The 21,294-nt window shown below is 34.7% G+C and overlaps 2 pseudogenes; one reads left to right on the forward strand and one right to left on the reverse strand.

Moving 5' to 3' along the window:
* The first annotated feature begins 9,764 nt into the window (after positions 1 to 9,764).
* On the forward strand, positions 9,765 to 17,459 carry LOC120211816 (annotated as a pseudogene).
* Positions 17,460 to 17,807: 348 nt separating this feature from the next.
* Positions 17,808 to 20,108, reverse strand: LOC120211946 (annotated as a pseudogene).
* Between the last annotated feature and the right edge of the window lie 1,186 nt (positions 20,109 to 21,294).

Below are 21,294 nucleotides of genomic sequence, written 5' to 3' on the forward strand. Positions count from 1 at the left end.
TCGTCCCGAACGTGTCATTGACCTGGGTTTCTTGTTTGATGATAAATATGCATTTAGTTTTAAATCCATATTTACATCTTGGGGTTGGCTTGAATTCCTTGGTGTAGAACCAAGATATTATCTCAACCTAGTTAGAGTCTTCTACAACAATGCTTCCTTACAGCACAAGCCTAATAAGACTAATATAATAGGAATTAATACACATGTCACGGGGAAGGATATATATATATCTCCAGAAACTATTGCGGAGGGTTTAAGTGTAGCAAATAAAGGGGATTCAGATGAAAATGGTGTAGATTGGTCTACAATTAAACGGGTTGCTAGAAATAGCCTAATTCACCTCGATGTAGAGTCGAGAGTGTTTCACAAAATGCTCACATGGTATATCCGGCCTAGTGGGGGAAAACATTCAACGCTTCGAGACATCGATTATTGGTGGATAGCAAAGTATAAATCCAAATCCAAAACGGCTCTAAACATTGCAAAACTCATATTTAATACAATTGTATATATGGTCACAAAGGGAGCAACAATTTCAACTACACTACCATATGGATGTGTCATCACCCATCTGTTGAAGAAGAAGGAAGTTGATTTTTCGCATGACGCCCCTGTTCGATTAACCCGTAAGATTGACATGGTATTTATTAAAAAAGCGGGATATGATTTTGTTGAAAAACTCGGTTGGAAGCGTGTCAAGGAGGTCGGATTAGATCAAGAGAGGGAGGAAATGGACCCCGTTGGCCATGAAGAAGAGCAACCAAGTGGAGACGCAATGATGGAAGAAGCTCCAGTTGCAGAGGATTTCACAATTAAGACCGTGATGGAATACATGGTCAATTTTCGGGAGCATATTGATTCCCTTGTGAGTGGAATGCGATCTGATATTTCATCATTGTAACATGAAGTCTCATGTTGCATGACGAATTACGTCAACGACATCAAACGAGTTAGGTAATTCATTATTTATGTTTCAGAACATTTACACGTTCTGAACTATATTTTATTTTCTTTTAACAGATGTGGACAACCAAGCGGTCAATGAAGATGAAGCTGACGATGAAGATGACGATGAAGATGACGATGATGATGATGATGATCCAAACAAGTATATCGTGTCTGCAACGCTGCCTTCAAGAAAACTTTTAATTTTTGATCTCAATGGTGTCCTTGCCTACATCCCAAGACGGCCTGCAGGTTTTAATTCTATTCTTTTGTATCCATTATTTTAACATATAAGCGTAGAACTTTAATCTCATTTTCTCATGTTGTAGATGTTGTCCTCATAACAGGATTATTTGAATTTATACAATTTTGTGTCGACAATTTTGTTGTTGCCCTTTGGTCTTCAAAGCTGAGGTTAGAACATGTTTGGAGCAATTGAATTACTGTAGTCAAAATCGTTAATATACATTTGAATGTTAACATTCAAACTTGATTACAATCTCAGGCATAACGTCGACCGTGTACTTGAGAAACTACCTTTATTTTCTGAGCATTTTCTGTTCGTGTGGGTAAGATGAATGTCATTACAGTTTGCTGACTTTTCGTTGTCTATGATTCCTACATATTTATGTTCGACTGTTTGTGAACAAGATCAAGCAAAATGCAAAACATACGATACTGTTACCTACTGTAAAGATCTCAATGATGTTTGGAACACATGTCCAGATTTTAACGAGCTAAATACACTTTTGGTCGATGATTCAACGGAAAAAATGATTTATAATCCGGTAAGTTGCATTTATGCAATATGTTTTTCCAGTTGAACAGGTGTTCATACATTGATTATTTTAACAACTTATGTGTTTATATAGAAATACAATTACATATGTCCACATACCTTTGACGCTGCTTCCCATTCGAACGACAATGCTCTAGGTATGACACAAATTTATTCATGCTTATGCGAATTTAGTTTATTGTTAGTAAAATTGCACCTCATTAGTTTGATAATTGAAATTATTTATGTATGTCCTCAGAAAAAGGCGGAAACATACGAGAGTATTTGGAAAATTTGTTGAAGGCCTCTAATGTTCCGGACTTCGTTAGAAATAACCCTTTTTCATCGGATTAATTTCGTTTGTCGGTACATTATTTGAACATTCTTGTGTATGTATATTTTGGTGTGATTATATTGTGTGTATATTTTCATTAATTATTCCATATTTGCTTCTCTGTATACATATACATTTGAGGATTGTTGAAATATCAATACTAGTTATTAATGTATTTTACATCTGCTTGCAAATGTATCGAAACACATTACTATATCATTGTTTTCCATGATATCCACAACAAAGTTTTCACACTTTTTAATATTGTGTCGGTACTTTATGTCCAGAATGGAAGGAAAATATGTCGATACCTTTTCAAAAAGTGTCGATTGAAAAAACATCGAAACCCATAATTATAATGTAATAGATAATTTTGTAATATAATCGGTATAAATATACCGGTTTTATGAGCGAATAGGTCTACAACCTATATCAACACTTTTTAATATTGTGTCGGTACTTTATGTCCAGAATGGAAGAAAAATGTGTCGATACCTTGTCAAAAAGTGTCGACATTTATACATCAGAACCCAGAATTATAATGTAATATATAATTTTGTAATATAACCGGTATAAATATACCGATTTTATGAGCGAATAGGTCTACAACCTATATCGACACTTTTTAATATTGTGTCGGTACTTTATGTCCAGAATGGAAGAAAAATGTGTCGATACCTTGTCAAAAAGTGTCGACATTTACACATCGGAACCCAGAATTATAATGTAATAGATAATTTTGTAATATAACCGGTATAAATATATCGGTTTTATGAGCGAATAGATATACAATCTATATCGACACTTTTTAATTTTGTGTCGATACTTTATGTCCAAAATTATAATGTACTAGATAATTTTGTAATATAACTGGTATAAGTATACCGGTTTTATTAGCGAATAGGTCTACAACCTATGTCGACACTTTTTAATATTGTGTCGGTACTTTATGTCCAGAATGGAAGAAAAATGTGTTGATACCTTGTCTAAAAGTGTCGACATTTACACATCGGAACCCAGAATTATAATGTAATAGATAATTTTGTAATATAACCGGTATAAATATACCGGTTTTATGAGCGAATAGGTCTACAACCTATATCGACACTTTTTAATATTGTGTCGCTAATTTTAAGTAACGCGGTTTTTCTTCCTTCATTCAAAATATTTATATGTACATGTTTCTTATACACAATAGGAGTCATGTTGATACTTACGATATATGGAGATCGTTTTCATTCCATTCTGTCTTCGAAAAAATCAGTTGATGTAGGCTGTGTGCTTGTACTCAAACTGAGCTTGACTTGAGGACATGTTAGTTTGTTATGTCCCTCACCGTTGCAGTACCCACATCGCCTAATTTTCTTCTCGACCTTGTTCTTCGGCACTTCTTTTCACTTGCGTTGTTTTCGTTGAGGGTCACGAACGTTGTTTACTACAATGCTCTGGTTGACCGAATCATTCAAACCAAACGAGTTTTATAATTCTTCTATTAGTTTTTTCATCTCATCTCTTGCGGTTTTGAAAGACTCGTTTGTCTTTGATGTAATGTAGCATAACCTACTTGACGTTGAACGTAGAGCAGCGAACCTTGCCATTTGCATCACTTCTGGAGACACATTCAAATCAACATAACTGGGTGCAGAAGCCTTCGCATCATTAGTCCACCTACTTTGAATCAAAGTCTCGGGCAAATATGTGTAGTCCAAGTGCTTCAAAATGTGAAGTTGATGGCGACACGGAAGTCCAACGGTCTCGAATTTTTTGCAGGAGCAAATTAGAGTTTTCGTACGAGAATCAAAACTAATTTCAAATTTCCTATTTTTTTCTGCGTACTTTGACAAAATATAATGTTGACATTCATCTGATAAGGACTTAATCTCTGCCTCAATCCGGTACAATGTCTCCCGTATAAGTTCATCTTGGAACACACGAAAAGATTCGCGGGTAAAAATCGCAGCGGCATGGCTTTCAAGGTCGATCAGTTTTGTGATCTGGAAGGGCTTCGTATGGGAACTTAAGTAATCCGCTTTCAACTCGTTCATACGCATTCTACTAATTTCATCTTCAATTGCACGAACAACACCTAAATATGTCTTCTTGTGTTTCAGTGCAATAGCTAGTGAAGCATTCATAGACTCGCACCTTTGTGTTTAGCGAATATTGGCAAAGAAATGACCGGTTAGATATGCTTGTGCCCATAAGTGTCGTGTATTTCCCTTCTCAATCACCCATGGATGCTTTTGGACGTTGAATTCTGAAACAATCGAACGCCATTGAATATCAAATTCCTTGGTTGTCCACCAGGAAGCCATGCATTTTGAGAATACTGCTGTAAACTTTGGGTCACCAATGTTAGCTTGTGCATTGCGAGAAAGATGCCAAGAACATAATCTGTGCTTAGCATAAGGGATAACAGATTTGATAGCCCTCTGCATTGCCCTATCCCCATCGGTGACAACTGAAATAGGTGATTTATTCATCATGGCTTCTAAAAAATTCTGTAGCACCCACTCGAAAGATTGAGACGTCTCGTCAGCGATTATGGCAGTGGCAAACAAAATTGTGTTATGGTGATGATTGACACCAACAATAGGCATAATGGGTCGACCATACAAATTATCTCTGTACGTTGTGTCGAACGCAATTACATCACCGAAGCATGTGTAATCCGATCTCGATGTAGATCCGACCAAATAAGATTATACAATGCCCCCGATTCGTCTACCGAGTATGTCATAAAAAACCCGGGATCATCATGTTTCTTATAATCAAAGTAGGCAATAAGTGCATTCACATCCCCATCGACGATTTCCTTTGCTTTACCTCTTTGAAGTGCATTGTAGAGGTCTTTATGTGTAAATCCAACATTATGATAGCCCCTTGCCTGCTGCGTTAAATAGTTCATTACTTGTGACGTGCCAACACCGACCTCTTTCAATGTTGTTGCTCATCGATATCAGCCTTACTTACAGCTCTATTAGAACGCATAAATGATGTCATAGCAGGTGAGCACAATGCATGATTATGTTTCTGATTATACTTACTTATAACCCACTGATCGTTTGTATTTGTTGCTGTAACTACGACTCTAGCCTTACATCCTGTTCTTGTGACTGGCGTATGAGCACGTTTACGATCAACAGTATTGACTTTTGATACTCGAAACCCTTCTTTGGAACAACAAAATTCTTGTATCTTCACATTCCCTTCCGCGTCAAGCCGTGTTGTTCCCTTACGTGCACTAAACCCATGTTCCCGTGCGAATCCCTTGTAAAAGTACTAAGCTTGATCACGTGAACAGAAGAGCTGCCCAACCAATCTGTCAGATTCATCAACATTATGTACTTCATGGCATTCCTCGGTTGGCTTAACATTGTCTACATCAGTATTATCCATGGCAAAAATTTTGTTGTGCAAGTTCAGTGGTCCAGGAGTTGATGGAGATGTAAGCAAATGTTCATTTTGAACATGTTTCAGTCGTGCTGCTTTCAATAGGATGTGGTATTGGTAGTGGTAGTTAAAGGATGGGTACAACATTAAATTCGCAGTACATATTTAGGTATGTACAATAACTACAAGTATCGACCCAAAAAACATCAAAACCAATAATTATAATGTAATAGGTAAATTAACAATGTAACAAGTATCGACCCAAACGAGGTGCACACATAATATATTAGGTCAATATAAAGTATCGACACTTATTAAAAGTATCGATCCCGAAAACATCGAAACCAATAATTATAATGTATTAGGTAAATTTACAATGTAACCAATATAAATATACCGGTTTTATGCTAAAATAGGTCAGCATATAGTATCGACACTTGTTAAAGTTGTGTCGATACTTACGGTCTAGAATGAATGCCAAAAAAGGTGTACCCTTAAAGTGTCGATACATTTATTAAAAAAGTATCGATCCCTAAAACATCGAAACCCATAAGTATAATGTTCAATGAAACCAGTATAATTATACTGGTTTTATGAGGAAATAGGTCTAAATCATGTATCGACACTTTTTTAGTTTGTGTCGATATTTTTGTCCAGAATGAAATATTAAAACCAACGAGGTGCAAGCATAAAGTGTCGATACTTACGGTCTAGAATGAATGCCAAAAAAGGTGTACCCTTAAAAAGTGTCGATACATTTATTAAATAAATATCGATCCCTAAAACATCGAAACCCATAAGTATAATGTAATAGGTAAATGGTCAATGAAACCGGTATAATTATACCGGTTTTATGAGAGAACAGGTCTAAATCATGTATCGACACTTTTTTAGTTTGTGTCGATATTTTTGTCCAGAATGAAATATTAATTCCCAACGAGGTGCAAGCATAAAGTGTCGATACTTTTATAAAAAGTTTCGACACTTTATGAAATATCGAAACCGATAATTATAATGTAATAGGTAAATTTGCAATGTTACCGGTATAAATATACCGATTTACTTATAAAATATGTCAATATAAGCGCTACCTATTACATTATATAAGCGCTATCTAATATGTTATTGTACTTGATAATATTTCCCGTTAAATACCTATTTTATTATATAAGCGCTATCTATTACATTATATAAGCGTTACCTAATATGTTATTGTATTTGATAAAATTTCCCGTTAAATACCTATTTTATTATATAACCGTTATCTATTACATTATATAAGCGTTACCTAATATGTTGAGTGAGTTTTAAGATATTAATTTAGTAATTATAGGCGTGAGTATGGACATTAATTTAAGGTTATCTTTTGAGTGAGTTTTAAGATATTAATTTAGTAATTATAGGCGTCTAATGATTTATTTTTTACGTTGTGGTATATATTATTATTAAATTAAAAACAATAAACATATATATTACATATTTATTATTATCTTTGGTTAATATTGTTAAATTTAAATTCTAAATAATATTTTATAAAATATCAAAACAATCAAATAATTTTTTGTGTAAATGAAATTATTAAATTAATATTGTAGGTGGAAAACATGAAACACTATTAAAAAAATTGAAATATAAATTACATAACTTTAAAAAAAGTATCGATCCTTTTTATAAAAAGTATGAACACTTTCAATATAATAAGTAAAAATATGATGTAATAGGTAACGCTTATATAATGTAATAGGTAGCGTTTATATAATGTAATAGGTAGTGCTTATATTGTAAAGTATCTATCCTTTTTATAAAAGTGTCTATACTTTTTTCACTGTGAAAACATTAATTTAATGTTATCTTTTGAGTGAGTTTTAAGATATTAATTTAGTAATTATAGGCGTCTAATGATTTATTTTTTACGTTACGGTATATATTATTATTAAATTAAAAACAATAAACATATATATTACATATTTATTATTATCTTTGGTTAATATTGTTAAATTTAAATTCTAAATAATATTTTATAAAATATCAAGACAATCAAATAACTTTTTGTGTAAATGAAATTATTAAATTAATATTGTAGGTGGAAAACATGAAACACTATTAAAAAATTAAAACATAAATTACATAACTTTAAAAAAAGTATCGATCCTTTCTATAAAAAGTATGGACACTTTCAATATAATAAGTAAAAATATGATGTAATAGGTAGCGCTTATATAATGTAATAGGTAGCGTTTATATAATGTAATAGGTAGTGCTTATATTGTAAATATCTATCCTTTTTATAAAAGTGTCCATACTTTTTTCACTGTGGAAAACATTAATTTAATGTTATCTTTTGAGTGAGTTTTAAGATATTAATTTAGTAATTAGAGGCGTTTAATGATTTATTTTTTACGTTACGGTATATATTATTATTAAATTAAAAACAATAAACATATATATTACATATTTATTATTATCTTTGGTTAATATTGTTAAATTTAAATTCTAAATAATATTTTATAAAATATCAAAACAATCAAATAATTTTTTGTGTAAATGAAATTATTAAATTAATATTGTAGGTGAAAAACATGAAACACTATTAAAAAAATTGAAACATAAATTACATAACTTTAAAAAAAGTATCGATCATTTTTATAAAAAGTATGGACACTTTCAATATAATAAGTAAAAATATGATGTAATAGGTAGCGCTTATATAATGTAATAGGTAGCGTTTATATAATGTAATAGGTAGTGCTTATATTGTAAAGTATCTATCCTTTTTATAAAAGTGTACATACTTTTTTCACTGTGGAAAACATTAATTTAAGGTTATATTTTGAGTGAGTTTTAAGATATTAATTTAGTAATTATAGGCGTCTAATGATTTTTTTTTACGTTACGGTATATATTATTATTAAATTAAAAAAATAAACATATATATTACATATTTATTATTATCTTTGGTTAATATTGTTAAATTTAAATTCTAAATAATATTTTATAAAATATCAAAACAATCAAATAATATTTTGTGTAAATGAAATTATTAAATTAATATTGTAGGTGGAAAGCATGAAACACAAATTACATAACTTTTAAAAAAGTATCGATCCTTTTTATAAAAAGTATGTACACTTTCAATATAATAGGTAAAAATATGATGTAATAGGTAGCGCTTATATAATGTAATAGGTAACGTTTATATAATGTAATAGGTAGTGTTTATATTGTAAATTATCTATCCTTTTTATAAAAGTGTCTATACTTTTTTCACTGTGGAAAACATTAATTTAAGGTTATCTTTTGAGTGAGTTTTAAGATATTAATTTAATAATTATAGACGTCTAATGATTTATTTTTTACGTTACGATATATATTATTATTAAATTAAAAAGAAAAAACATATATATTACATATTTATTATTATCTTTGGTTAATATTGTTAAATTTAAATTCTAAATATTATTTTATAAAATATCAAAACAATCAAATAATTTTTTGTGCAAATGAAATTATTAAATTAATATTGTAGGTGGAAAACATGAAACACTATTAAAAAATTGAAACATAAATTACATAACTTTAAAAAAAGTATCTATCCTTTTTATAAAAAAGTATGGACGCTTTCAACATATTATAATGTAATAGGTAAATTTGTAATGTTATCGGTATAAATATACCGATTTACTTATAAAATAGGTCAATATAAGCGCTACCTATTACATTATATAAGCGCTACATAATATGTTATTGTACTTTATAATATTTCCGGTTAAATAATATAACATAACCGGTCTAAATTTTAACCGGTCACTTGTTAACCGATCACACCATATATTAACCGTTTTTTAGGTGCCGCACCGCAAAACTATCTCGGTTATTAACTAAAACTTTAAGTGTAATAAATTTTAATTTTAAAGCATATAAATCAACTTCTTAAAAGTCCAAAAAGTATCAGAACTATTGGCATTAGACCTTTATTTATTAGTTCAACATTCATGTAAAGCCGTAAACAATCATAGAGCCGACTTCAGTGATTTTTTTATTATTTTTTTTAATAAATTCAATAAAATTTTTTGAAAATATTATTATTTCTATTTAAAATATTATTATTAAGAGTTTTACCAAATTTGATAATATATCTAATAAAAAATAATATTTTAAATAACACTTAATCAAATATATTATCAAACTGATAAAATACTTAACAACATTTTTCGTATAAATAATAATATTAAATTTTTTACCGAAAATGATATAAAAATAATAACAAAACCGAACTGGGGAAGAGAATGATCAAAGGGTGTGATGGGGGGGGGGGGGGAAAGAGAATGATCAAAGCCCAACTTTGTTTGCCCTTTACTTTATTTTTCCCATAATTTCATTTGTCTACTCTACTCCCTTCAAGAAAATATATATCAGCTTTCAACAGATTCATCTACCTTTGAGCCTTAAATATACTTATAAACTAATAAACAAGGAAAAGATTTCGTTGAGAACTTGGGAAATCTTTTGTTTGGCAAACCTTTTTCTGTGTGTTAATATAAAGGGAAAAATGGGGACAGCGAAAGTCTCTGATTCCAGCTCTGGGAAAGGAAGTGCGATAAATCACAAGGAAAACGATGTGATTTTGAATGTCTATGATCTAACTCCTTACAATAATTACACGTACTGGTTTGGTTTCGGGATTTACCACTCCGGTATTGAAGGTTTGTTCCATCTTCTTGTCCTTTCATTTTCTTTTTGGTTTTTCTGTATAATTTTTTTAATTGTATCGTTTATAGATGTGAGTATTGGTTAATTTAACTCCTTATTGCTTCAAAATGGAGAATTTGGTTTCCCCTAATAGAAAACAGATACACGTCTGCTGATTTTTTTTAATTGAATTTATGTGATTATCTCCAATATTTAGCTTAGAACTAAATATCTATTTGGGTTTTCTTTTAGGGAAGGGAATTTTCTGAGGATTGTAATAATTTCACTGATATGGAGAAAATGAGATCCTTTGAAGCTTACTTAAATCTTTGTATTAACACAATGAATTCATATCCGGTTTTCCTTTAATTCTTGTTGGTATATGAGCTGGAGAAACATCTGTTTAGTGTAAAGATATTTCGTTTTTGACATGGTATGATGGTAAAAGAAAAAAATGTTTGTTAAATTTTGGGAATGCACCACAGCATGAGCCTATATATATATTGAAATATTTTGTTCTTATTTTTTGATAATTGTTAATCAGGGTTTTATGTGTTATACGGAGCTAATAACGTATTTTCTTTTGGTCATAAAGTTATTCAGTTTTACTTTTAAGTGTTTATTATTTAGACTAGATGAACATATTGTGGTGAAGCCGCATGACTCATGTCCTGCAAGTTGGATTTAAGATTAGGTTTTTTTTTGTTAGTTGTTGGGATTGAAATGCAATACTTTCTCAAAGAAATAGCATGCTTGAAATAAAACAGCATGTTGCTAAATTCGTTCTTTCCAATTTAGTCGTTTGCATTTGAAATTATGTTGTTTTGGCCTAAAGGAAGAGATTGGAAGCCTTCTTTTTTGCAATATGACTTGAATTTTAGTTTGTATGTTGATGATCTTTTGTAATCTAGGAAACTAAAGTATATATCTCAATATTTATGAAATAGTTCATGGGAAAGAGTATGGGTTTGGAGCCCATGATTTTCCAATTAGTGGAGTTTTTGAAGTGGAACCAAGGAGCTGCCCTGGTTTTATTTATCGATGTTCCATCTCATTAGGATGCATAAACATGCTTTCCTCGGAAATCAGAGCATTTATTGAGATGTAGCTTCTGAGTATCATGGAGATACTTATCACCTCATCTCCAAGAACTGTAATCACTTTACGGATGATATGGCACATAGATTGACGGGCAAATCTATCCCTGGATGGGTGAACCGGATGGCTCGACTAGGTATGCCGACCCTTCCAACTGTTTATCACATTCTTGTAGGCACATGAATTTTATGTACGCACACATATGTATCTGTTACATTGGATGATATAAAGGCCTTGCTCTTCCTTACAACAAGCGAGAGCTCAGATCTTTTTCTGGGTGGAGCCTTAAGAATTGGTTATGTTTGTAGCTACTTTTGTAGGGTAGTTGATACTGGTCCTTGACCTTCCATTGGAGGGAAAACAATCACTAGTAGGAGGCCAAGCATAGACTGTCATTTAGTCTACTTCTCATCATCCATATTATTGTTAAAATGATTTTCAAGTTTGGTAACCAACTTTGAAAAAATGGTTTTCAAAGTTTGGTAAATGTTTCTTTGAAAAGGGTTTTCGAAGTTTGGTAAATGTTTCTTTGAAAAATAGTTTTTCAAATTTTGGTAGATGCTTGTTGAAAAATGATAATGGGATAATCACAATTAATCCCTAGGTTTTAGGGTATTTACAAGATTAAGTCCTTAAGTTTTAACTATAAATACTCTAGCTCATTTAGCTTCAAAACCATCCCAAAAATCATTTCTTTCTTCCAATACTAGAGAGCTTTCTTGTGAGTAGTGAGTGTTTTGTAAACACCTGTAAATTTTCTCTCTTAGTAAAAGATCTGCAGCAGTCCGGAGACGTAAGCAAATTGGCTGAACTCCGTTATCAATTTCGGGTATTATTTTTCCGTTTTTATTTCGCATTCTCACTAATCTGGTTATAGGAAAATTACTTGTACTTGATTTATTTCCCAACAACTGGTAATCAGAGCTTTTGGTTGTGAATTTTGTCAATTTTTGCGAGGTTACTATTCACGTGAATAGTGAATTTCGTGAATAGTAAAATTTTGTCAGCGATACAAATTTCTCGACGGAGGTGTTCTAATACACGGTGGTTCGCAAGAATTGTCAGAAACGATCCAAACGAAATCAGATTCGAGTGGGAGCGATGGCTGCAGACGAAGGGAAGGTGAAAATTGAAAAGTTCGATGGTGCGGACTTTGGCTTTTGGAAGATGCAGATTGAAGATTTTCTGTACCAGAAAAATCTATATCAACCTCTCTCAGGAAAGCAACTAGAGGGCATGAAGAATGAAGACTGTGCTCTTCTCGACAGACAAGTCCTCGGAGTTATCCGACTGACGTTATCCCGCAATGTTGCTTTCAACATATCAAAGGAAAAGACCACGGCGGGTCTTATGGCGGCTCTCTCCAGTATGTATGAGAAGTCATCAGCCTCAAACAAAGTGCACTTGATGAGGCGATTATTCAATTTGCGGATGACAGAAGGGGCATCGATGGCACAACACCTAAATGAACTCAACACAATCTCAACTCAGTTGAGTTCAGTGGAAATTGAATTCGATGATGAAGTTCGAGCTTTAATTCTCTTATAATCTCTATCAGACAGTTGGAATGCTACTGTTACAGCAGTTAGCAGCTCATCGGGAAATAGTAAATTGAAATTCGACGATGTTCGGGATCTGGTACTGAGCGAAGAAATTCGACGGAGAGAATCGGGTGAAGCATCAACCTCCTCAGCCTTGCACACGGAGTTCAGAGGGAGAACTTTAGAAAGAAATTCAAATCATGGCAGATCGAAATCCAGACGGAGAAAATCCACAACGGGAAAGAAAGATTTTACCTGTTATAATTGTGGCAAGAAGGATTACTTTAAAAGAGATTGCCGAGCACTGAAGAAAAATACCGGCGCACAGGAATCTGCCAACGTGACAGAGGAGACATGTGATGCCATGATTCTAAGCGTCAACAGTCCTATTGAATCATGGATCTTAGATTCAGGGGCATCTTTCCACTCCACCCCATGCCGAGAAATCATGGAAAATTATGTCAGTGGTGATTTTGAGAAGGTTCATCTAGCTGATGATGAAACCTTAAAGATCGTCGGAAAAGGAGACATCCGACTAAAGTTGCCAAACCAAACCACCTGGACGCTGAAAGGAGTGAGACATATTCCTAGCCTCAAAAGAAATTTGATTTCTATAGGACAGCTTGATGGTGAAGGATTTAGCACAACCTTTTCAGGCTGTGAATGAAAGATTACCAAAGGAGCATTCATCATTGCTCATGGTAAGAAAACTGATACTCTCTATATAACATCAAATTTAGAGAATATCATTGCAGTAGCAGATGCTGATGGAAAATCAAACCTATGGCACCAAAGGCTTAGCCATATGAGCGAGAAAGGGATGAAGACACTTTTGTCAAAGGGGAAGCTGCCGGATCTAAAGAATGTAGATGTCGGACTATGCGAGGATTGCATCTTTGGCAAACAAAAAAAGTCAACTTTGCAAAGATTGGTAAGACACCTAAGGCTGAAAAGTTAGAGTTAGTTCATACTGATGTATGGGGACCATCTCCAGTTCCATCTCTTGCAGGCTCATTATATTATGTCACCTTCATCGATGATTCTACAAGGAAGGTGTGAGTTTATTTTCTGAAGAAAAAATCAGAAGTCTTTGATACCTTCAGAAAATGGAAGGCCATGGTGGAAAATGAGACTGGTATGAAAGTCAAGCGGTTGAGGTCTGACAATGGAGGAGAGTACAGAAATAGGAGATTCAGAGATTTTTACGCAAACAATGGATCAAGATGGAGACAACAGTTCCCATGACACCGCAGCAGAATGGCGTAGCAGAACGCATAAACAGAACTCTAAATAAACGTGCCAGAAGCATGAGGATACATGTCGGATTGCCCAAATTTCTATGGGATGAAGCTATCAACACTGCAGCTTACTTGATTAACCGTGAGCCCTCAGTTCCTTTGGATGACAGAATACCAAGGAAGTTTGGAGCAAGAAATAAATAAACCTTTCACACTTAAGAGTGTTTGGTTGTATTTCTTATGTACACATAGACTCTGCTGAAAGAAGTAAACTTGATGCTAAGTCCAACAAATGTTCCTTTGTTGGTTACGGCGGTGATGAGTTCGGTTACCGGTTTTGGGATTATGAAAATCGGAAGATCATTAGAAGCAGAGATGTTATTTTCAATGAGAATGTGATGTATAAAGACAGGTCAATTGTAGAATCAAGTAGCTCCAATACCAAAGCTGAAACAAAGGAATTTGCTGAGTTTGAGGAGATTTCTGGAAATGATGTTCAGATCAGTCCTGAAGCAGTTCAAGAAGAACCAGGCACACCGGAATAAGACGCTCCTCTAGAATTCCTAAACCAACCCAACGGTATTCTCCTTCTTTGCACTACTTGTTGCTGACTGACAATGATGAACCAGAGTGTTATGATGAAGCAATGCAAGTGGAGGATTCAGTCAAGTGGGAGTCTTCCATGAAAGATGAGATGGACTCGCTTTTGTCAAATCAGACGTGGGAATTAGCTGAATTACCACCAGCAAGAAAGCGCTTCACAACAAGTGGATTTACAGGATCAAAGAAGAGCACGATGGGAGCAAACGCTACAAAGCGAGATTGGTTGTCAAAGGATTTCAGCAAAAAGAAGGTATTGAGTACAATGAAATTTTCTCTCCAGTCGTGAAACTGTCTACAATCAGACTGGTGTTGAAAATTGTAGCTACAGAGAATTTACATCTTGAGCAGTTAGATGTAAATATAGCTTTCCTTCATGGTGATTTGGAGGAAGAAATCTATATGAGGCAGCCATAAGGCTTCATAGAGGCAGACAAGAAAAACTTGATATGCAGGTTGAAGAAGAGCTTGTATGGTTTAAAACAAGCTCCTAGACAGTGGTACAAGAAGTTCGATAGTTTCATGAGTAGCAGTGGTTTTACCAGATACCAAGCAGATCATTGTTGCTACATCAAGAGGTTCGACAATAGCTTTATTATTTTATTGTTGTACGTTGATGACATGCTCGTTGCAGGCTCAGACATGCAAGAGATTATAAACTTGAAGCAAAAATTGTCAAAGCAGTTTGCTATGAAAGATCTGGGCGCTGCAAAGTAGATTCTTGGGATGAGGATCAAGAAAGACACAAAGTCAGGGACTTTGATATTATCACAGGCTGAGTACATCAACAAAGTACTCTCCAAGTTCAACATGCAAGATGCTAAACCAGTAAGTACACATTTAGGTGTTCATTTCAGACTCTCTAAAGAACAGTCACCAAAGACGGAAGAAGAACGTGCACACATGGTGAAGGTGCCGTACGCCTCAGCAATTGGAAGTCTGATGTATGCCATGTTTGTACCAGACTAAATATTGCTCAAGCAGTGAGAGCTGTTAGCAGGTACATGAATAATCCGGGCAAGGTACACTGGGAAGCAGTCAAATGGATCCTCAGATATCTGCAGGGTACCACAAACAAAGCACTTTGTTTCAAAGGTGGAGATACGATACTGACAGACTATGTAGACGCTGACTTAGCCGGAAATGTTGACATCAGAAGGAGCACTACAGGGTATGTCTATACTCTAGGAGGAACCGCAGTGAGTTGGGTTTCTCAACTACAAAAAATAGTTGCTCTCTTCACAACTGAAGCAGAATATATCGCTGTTACGGAAGCTAGCAAGGAGATGGTTTGACTCCAAAGTTTCTTGGAAGAGTTAGGCAAGAAACAAGAAAACAATGTCTTGTATTGCGATAGTCAAAGTGTTATACATCTAGCAAAGAATCCGTCTTTTCATTCCAGGACAAAGAACATACAATTGCGATATCATTTTATCCGGTCTCTTCTGGAAGATGAGATTTTGAAACTTGAAAAGATCATGGAGCTCAAAATCCGGCAGATATGTTGACAAAGACGGTGACTACAGACAAACTGAAGTTGTGTTCAACTTTAGTTGGTATGCTAGAGTAACAAGACTAGAAAAACTGTTGCATTGATCGAGGTGTGAAGACATATTAAAATCAGTCTTCAAGTGGGAGATTGTTAAAATGGTTTTCAAGTTTAGTAACCAACTTTGAAAAAATGATTTTCAAAGTTTGGTAAATGTTTCTTTGAAAATGGTTTTCGAAGTTTTGTAAATGTTTCTTTGAAAAATAGTTTTTCAAATTTTGGTAGATGTTTGTTGAAAAATGATAATGGATAATCACAATTAATCCTAGGTTTTAGGGTATTTACAAGATTAAGTCCTTAAGTTTTAACTATAAATACCCTAGCTCATTTAGCTTCAAAATCATCCCAAAAATCATTTCTTTCTCCCAATACTAGAGAGCTTTCTTGTGAGTAGTGAGTGTTTTGTAAACACTTGTAAATTTTCTCTCTTAGTAAAAGATCTGCAGCAGTCCGGAGACGTAAGCAAATTGGCTTAATTCCGTTATTAATTTCGGGTATTATTTTTCCGTTTTTATTTCGCATTCTTACTAATCTGGTTATAGGGAAATTACTTGTACTTGGTTTATTTCTCAACAATTATTTATGCTTTTGGTTTGTTTTTTAAAAAGCAAAAATTGTTAATTTCATGATTTGTCAAAAATGTAGGTTCATTATGCAGTTGTTTGCTTCCTGAAAGCCTTCAAGTAACTAAAGTGAAGGAGTTGCCTGAATACCATGACATAGGTATGATTCACTACGTCTCCCGGTTTGGTTTTGAAAAATCGATCCTTCCATTTACACCTTCCGTGATACAACACTAATAGTGAACTTTATTCTGATTTGTTTTGGCTGCTTGCTTCCAGAAGATGGAGCTGAATCTGCCTCAACTTCCACCCCCCGTGATTCACCTGAAATTGATGATACAGATCAAGAGAAACACTTACTCTCATCAAATGATGGAAATTCGGAAATATCGTTTATTAAAGAAGCCCAAGGGTATTGCAAGATGCCTTAAGCGAAGGGTTATTATGGCAGTCTTCGCATTGGATGCAGAGTTGCTTAGCTTGCAATGCGTGCACGCCTTTTGTTTGATGTAATTATTTTCAATATTTTAGTGTATTCTTTTCTCCCATTGTTATTTATTTTAGCAGAAGAATCTGACGCTTGAAATATAGTTTGTTGTTTATGCTTGTACGAGTGGTTACATTGAACTCATGGACCCCAAATGGGATTTGCAGAGAATTTATTGTGAGCTTTTCTAACTCTGGCTTTGAATCAGTTGCATAAAGAATAGATGCAGCTAGTAGTTTACAGATTCTTTTGTCTTCGTTTTTTTAATGGACCTTTCAGTGCTATTCTTTTTATATTACTAGTTGTAACTTTTTCCCTTCCTCGGTTAACTTGACAAGTAAACATATTATTTTTGACATCATCCAGAGATGATCTTCCAGAAGGTCAAATTCAATGTTTCCACAGAAAACTGGGTTTCAAAATGAAAACCAAAAAGTGACACAGGAAAGTTCACCAAGAGCCAATGGCAGTGTCAATACCTCATCTTATCTTAGGTACAATATAAACGGTTGTAGCCTGTTTACATGCATCCTTTTTGCAGATAAAAGATCAAATTCTGGGATTTCTTCGAAAATCTATATTTTTCGTAGTTCTATTTGCCGATTCGGAAAATGAAAAAGAAAAGGAAAGGAAAAACTAAAGCTGAATTGAGCTTTGATAGTACGTAAGAGGGAGCTATCGTTCGGGAAGCTGAGTTAGGAATATTGCGGTCTGCATCCAATCCCATTACTGTGAGTTTTGACCTCTGATGATAATCACAATCCTCTTCATCTGTGGATAACAAATCAACAACAACCATTTGTTTGTCAGGGGGTTCTTCTACCACAACACGCCCTTCAAGCATCTCAGCCACTTGTGCCATGCTCGGCCTTAGTTTCGCCCGCTCTTGTATGCACCACAAAGCTACATAAACAGTCTTTGCAATTGTTTGTCATCAATGTCTCCTGCTTCAACTGGCCTCCGATCAACATATTTTATCAGTTTTCCTCCTTTTAGTTTTTTGTTCACAATGTTAGGAAAGAAGTGTCATTTCCTTTGGGACCTATCGGTTCCATTTCCGATAAAATTAACATTTCTTTGGCCTCCAATCATCTTCAAAAGAACCATTCCATAGCTGTAGATATCAGATTTCTCTGAAACTCCATGCTCCAAGAGCCATTCTGGGGCTAAATAACCTCTAGTCCCCCTGATTGTTGTAATGACCCTACTCTCATATTTTCCCATCAACTTTGAAAGATCAAAATCTGCCACAATTGCTCTATAATTCTCATCAAGAAGTATATTTTCTGGCTTGACATCAAGGTGTAATACCCTTGATTAGGGATGGCAAATGGGTACAGTTTCGTGGATTTCGAACCGCATCCGCTCCAATTGGAGCGGGGATGGGTATAATTTTAGCGGGTAGTGGACGGGTATGGATTTATAAAGTAGTACCCGTCGTGGATGGTGGGCGGGTAATGAGTTTGAGACATTACCCGCCCCGCATCCGCCCGCCCCACATCCGCCTACCCAGCTAAATATTTATTAAATTTGTACTATTATGAATTTAGGTGTAATTTTAGAAACTAATTTATAAATTTTAATATTGTATAATATATAACATATAATTTATCCAAATATTAAGGATATTTAGTCTTTAATCTGGTCTTTAATTAGGGAAATATTCGGCTCTTTGATTAAACTCATAATCCCACTAGCCACGTCACTTTCCATGTTCTTTAGCCCATGCTGCTGATCCAAACACAAATTAGCCGTACTATAAGCATTAACATCAAAAGCAGCAGTTTTCATATTCTTTAGCCCCTCAAAACCCATATTAGGCGCACTATAAGCATTAACATCGAAAACAACACAACAATCCAGCTCTGCGACTACATGCTCCCTACAATCTGTCTCCATAACATTCGTAGAGCTACTCCTCTGACAAATTGAAGCATGCGCTGCTACCCCATCAAGAACTGTCTGGGAACCAACTCCAACATCCCATTAGTTTGCTGTTAGGCGGGTCTAGATGGGTATGTAACTAGTGGGTAGTGGGTGTGGGGATGGATATGAAAATATACCCGCGTGGGCGGGTGTGGATTTGAAAATTTGTACCCATCATGGGTGGTAGGCGGGTGGTGGATTGAAAAATATTAGGTGGTTATGGGGATGGGAGAGGGGGTATCCACACCCGACCCGCTTGTTTGCCATCCCTACCCTTGATCAACAATCATGATGTAGGTACAACAGTGCCTTAGCCACATCAATAGCAACTCTGTTAAATCCCATGCCAAGCAGCCTCCAGGGTAATTTCTAGTTTCCCTTTCCCTTCTAGGGAAGATCCAATGGTCCAATGAACCATTAGGGATGAACTCATAAACAAGGAACCTTGGCCCTCCAGAAACACAACAATAACCCATAAGACGTACAAGATTCACATGTTGCATACTAGCAATTGCTGCAACTTCAGATCTAAACTCCCTTTCTCCTTACTCCTCCCCATCTATTCTCTTCACGGCAACAGAAGTGCCATCACCAAGGATACCTTTGAATACTGATGCAGATGAACCTTTGCCTAGCAATGCCCGAAAATTATCTGTTGCATCCTCGAGCTCCTTGTGCTTAAACTTTATTGGAACTCCAGCTACCTTTCTAAGAAAACTGTACTCTATTCGAAGCTCTCAGCCTTCAGATACCAGCTTCTTCTCTAACAGTTTTCTTCTGCGATGATACCACCCTCTAATCACAAGACATACAAATACTGCAAGGATTACTGCAATATCTGCCCCTGCAATGAGGAAGAAAGCCCTGAAAGTTTCAGTGATACTCGAGCAACAATGATGAAAACGATGAGGCCGATGATTACCGTTGCGCCTATTATATTTGCTTTCTTGTCCTCCATTACAACTCTATCCTTTTCTTCATGTAAGCAAGGCAGCCAAGGCTCAGACTTTATTTCTCATCTACCTCTCATTTGTTCCTTGTGTTGTGAAGACAAAAACCTACGTTAACTTCCCTGTAACAAAGCATTGATTAGAATAATATGATTCCAAATGCACCTCATTTTTCTATTATTGAATCAAAAGAAAGAACACAGAAGTTTACCCAGTTTTCCTTTCTGTTTTTGTAAGCGTTTAAATGGTCAAACGTTCGGCTCATACTGTCAGAGACATGAAATTTATCACATTTGATTTTTTCCCCCATCAAGACCTTTCACCATTAGACAAAATAATTATGATCTTTATGATTTATTTTAATAGTATGAAGTAGTTGGGCCACCAAGTGTGATCTCCGCATATCTGCTTGTTTAACCCGAACCACAGGCATATCTGGTACCTGCCACAAGGCACCAAAGTTCAACCTAATTTCCATTAGATTAGATTATTTAAGGGATCTTTGGTCCCATAAGGTAGTCAACGAACGTTGACCGGGCACTTTCCCTACTCTTTAGAGGTCTTTTGGATCACACAAATATACCAAAACTTGTGAGACAAAATATGTTGTGAACTCATCCCTTTTAAACTATTGTACTTCAAAAATTTTGTATACGTATTGCGATCAATGTATATAGCATATATACGTATTTTCAAATAAATATCATATTATGATAAAGTTTGGTATTTATATAAATGTATTTATATGTTATTATAATACCTCCTTATTTAACAATAAAACGGGAAATTTTCCCAATAAATCACCGATGATCGGTATATTTACCGATCTAACACCGGTCAGATTATATTTCCCGATCTAACACCCGTAGCAGTAAAGCGCACCCTCTGAACCGCGCTATACGCCGATTTGGAGCCACGTGGTATAGTGCGCCCCTTCATCCGCGCTATACCTGCGTATCTGACACGTGGGGTATAGCGCGGTGCAGGGGGCGCGCTATACCCCTAAATACCCGACCCCTCACATCCCAATCCTCCCTATAAATACCCTCATCCTCAATCACTTTTATCACACCAAATTCTCTAAATTTCTCTCAAATACTCTCTCTTTTTAAGGTATATTTTATAATATTTTTACTATTATGTATTTACTTTATTTAATATTTTACTAATATAATTCTTTTGCAGATATATAATGGAAGATAG

This window comes from Hibiscus syriacus, unplaced genomic scaffold (assembly GCF_006381635.1).
Source record: "Hibiscus syriacus cultivar Baekdansim isolate YM2019G1 unplaced genomic scaffold, ASM638163v2 tig00109987_pilon, whole genome shotgun sequence".
NCBI lineage: Eukaryota > Viridiplantae > Streptophyta > Magnoliopsida > Malvales > Malvaceae > Hibiscus > Hibiscus syriacus.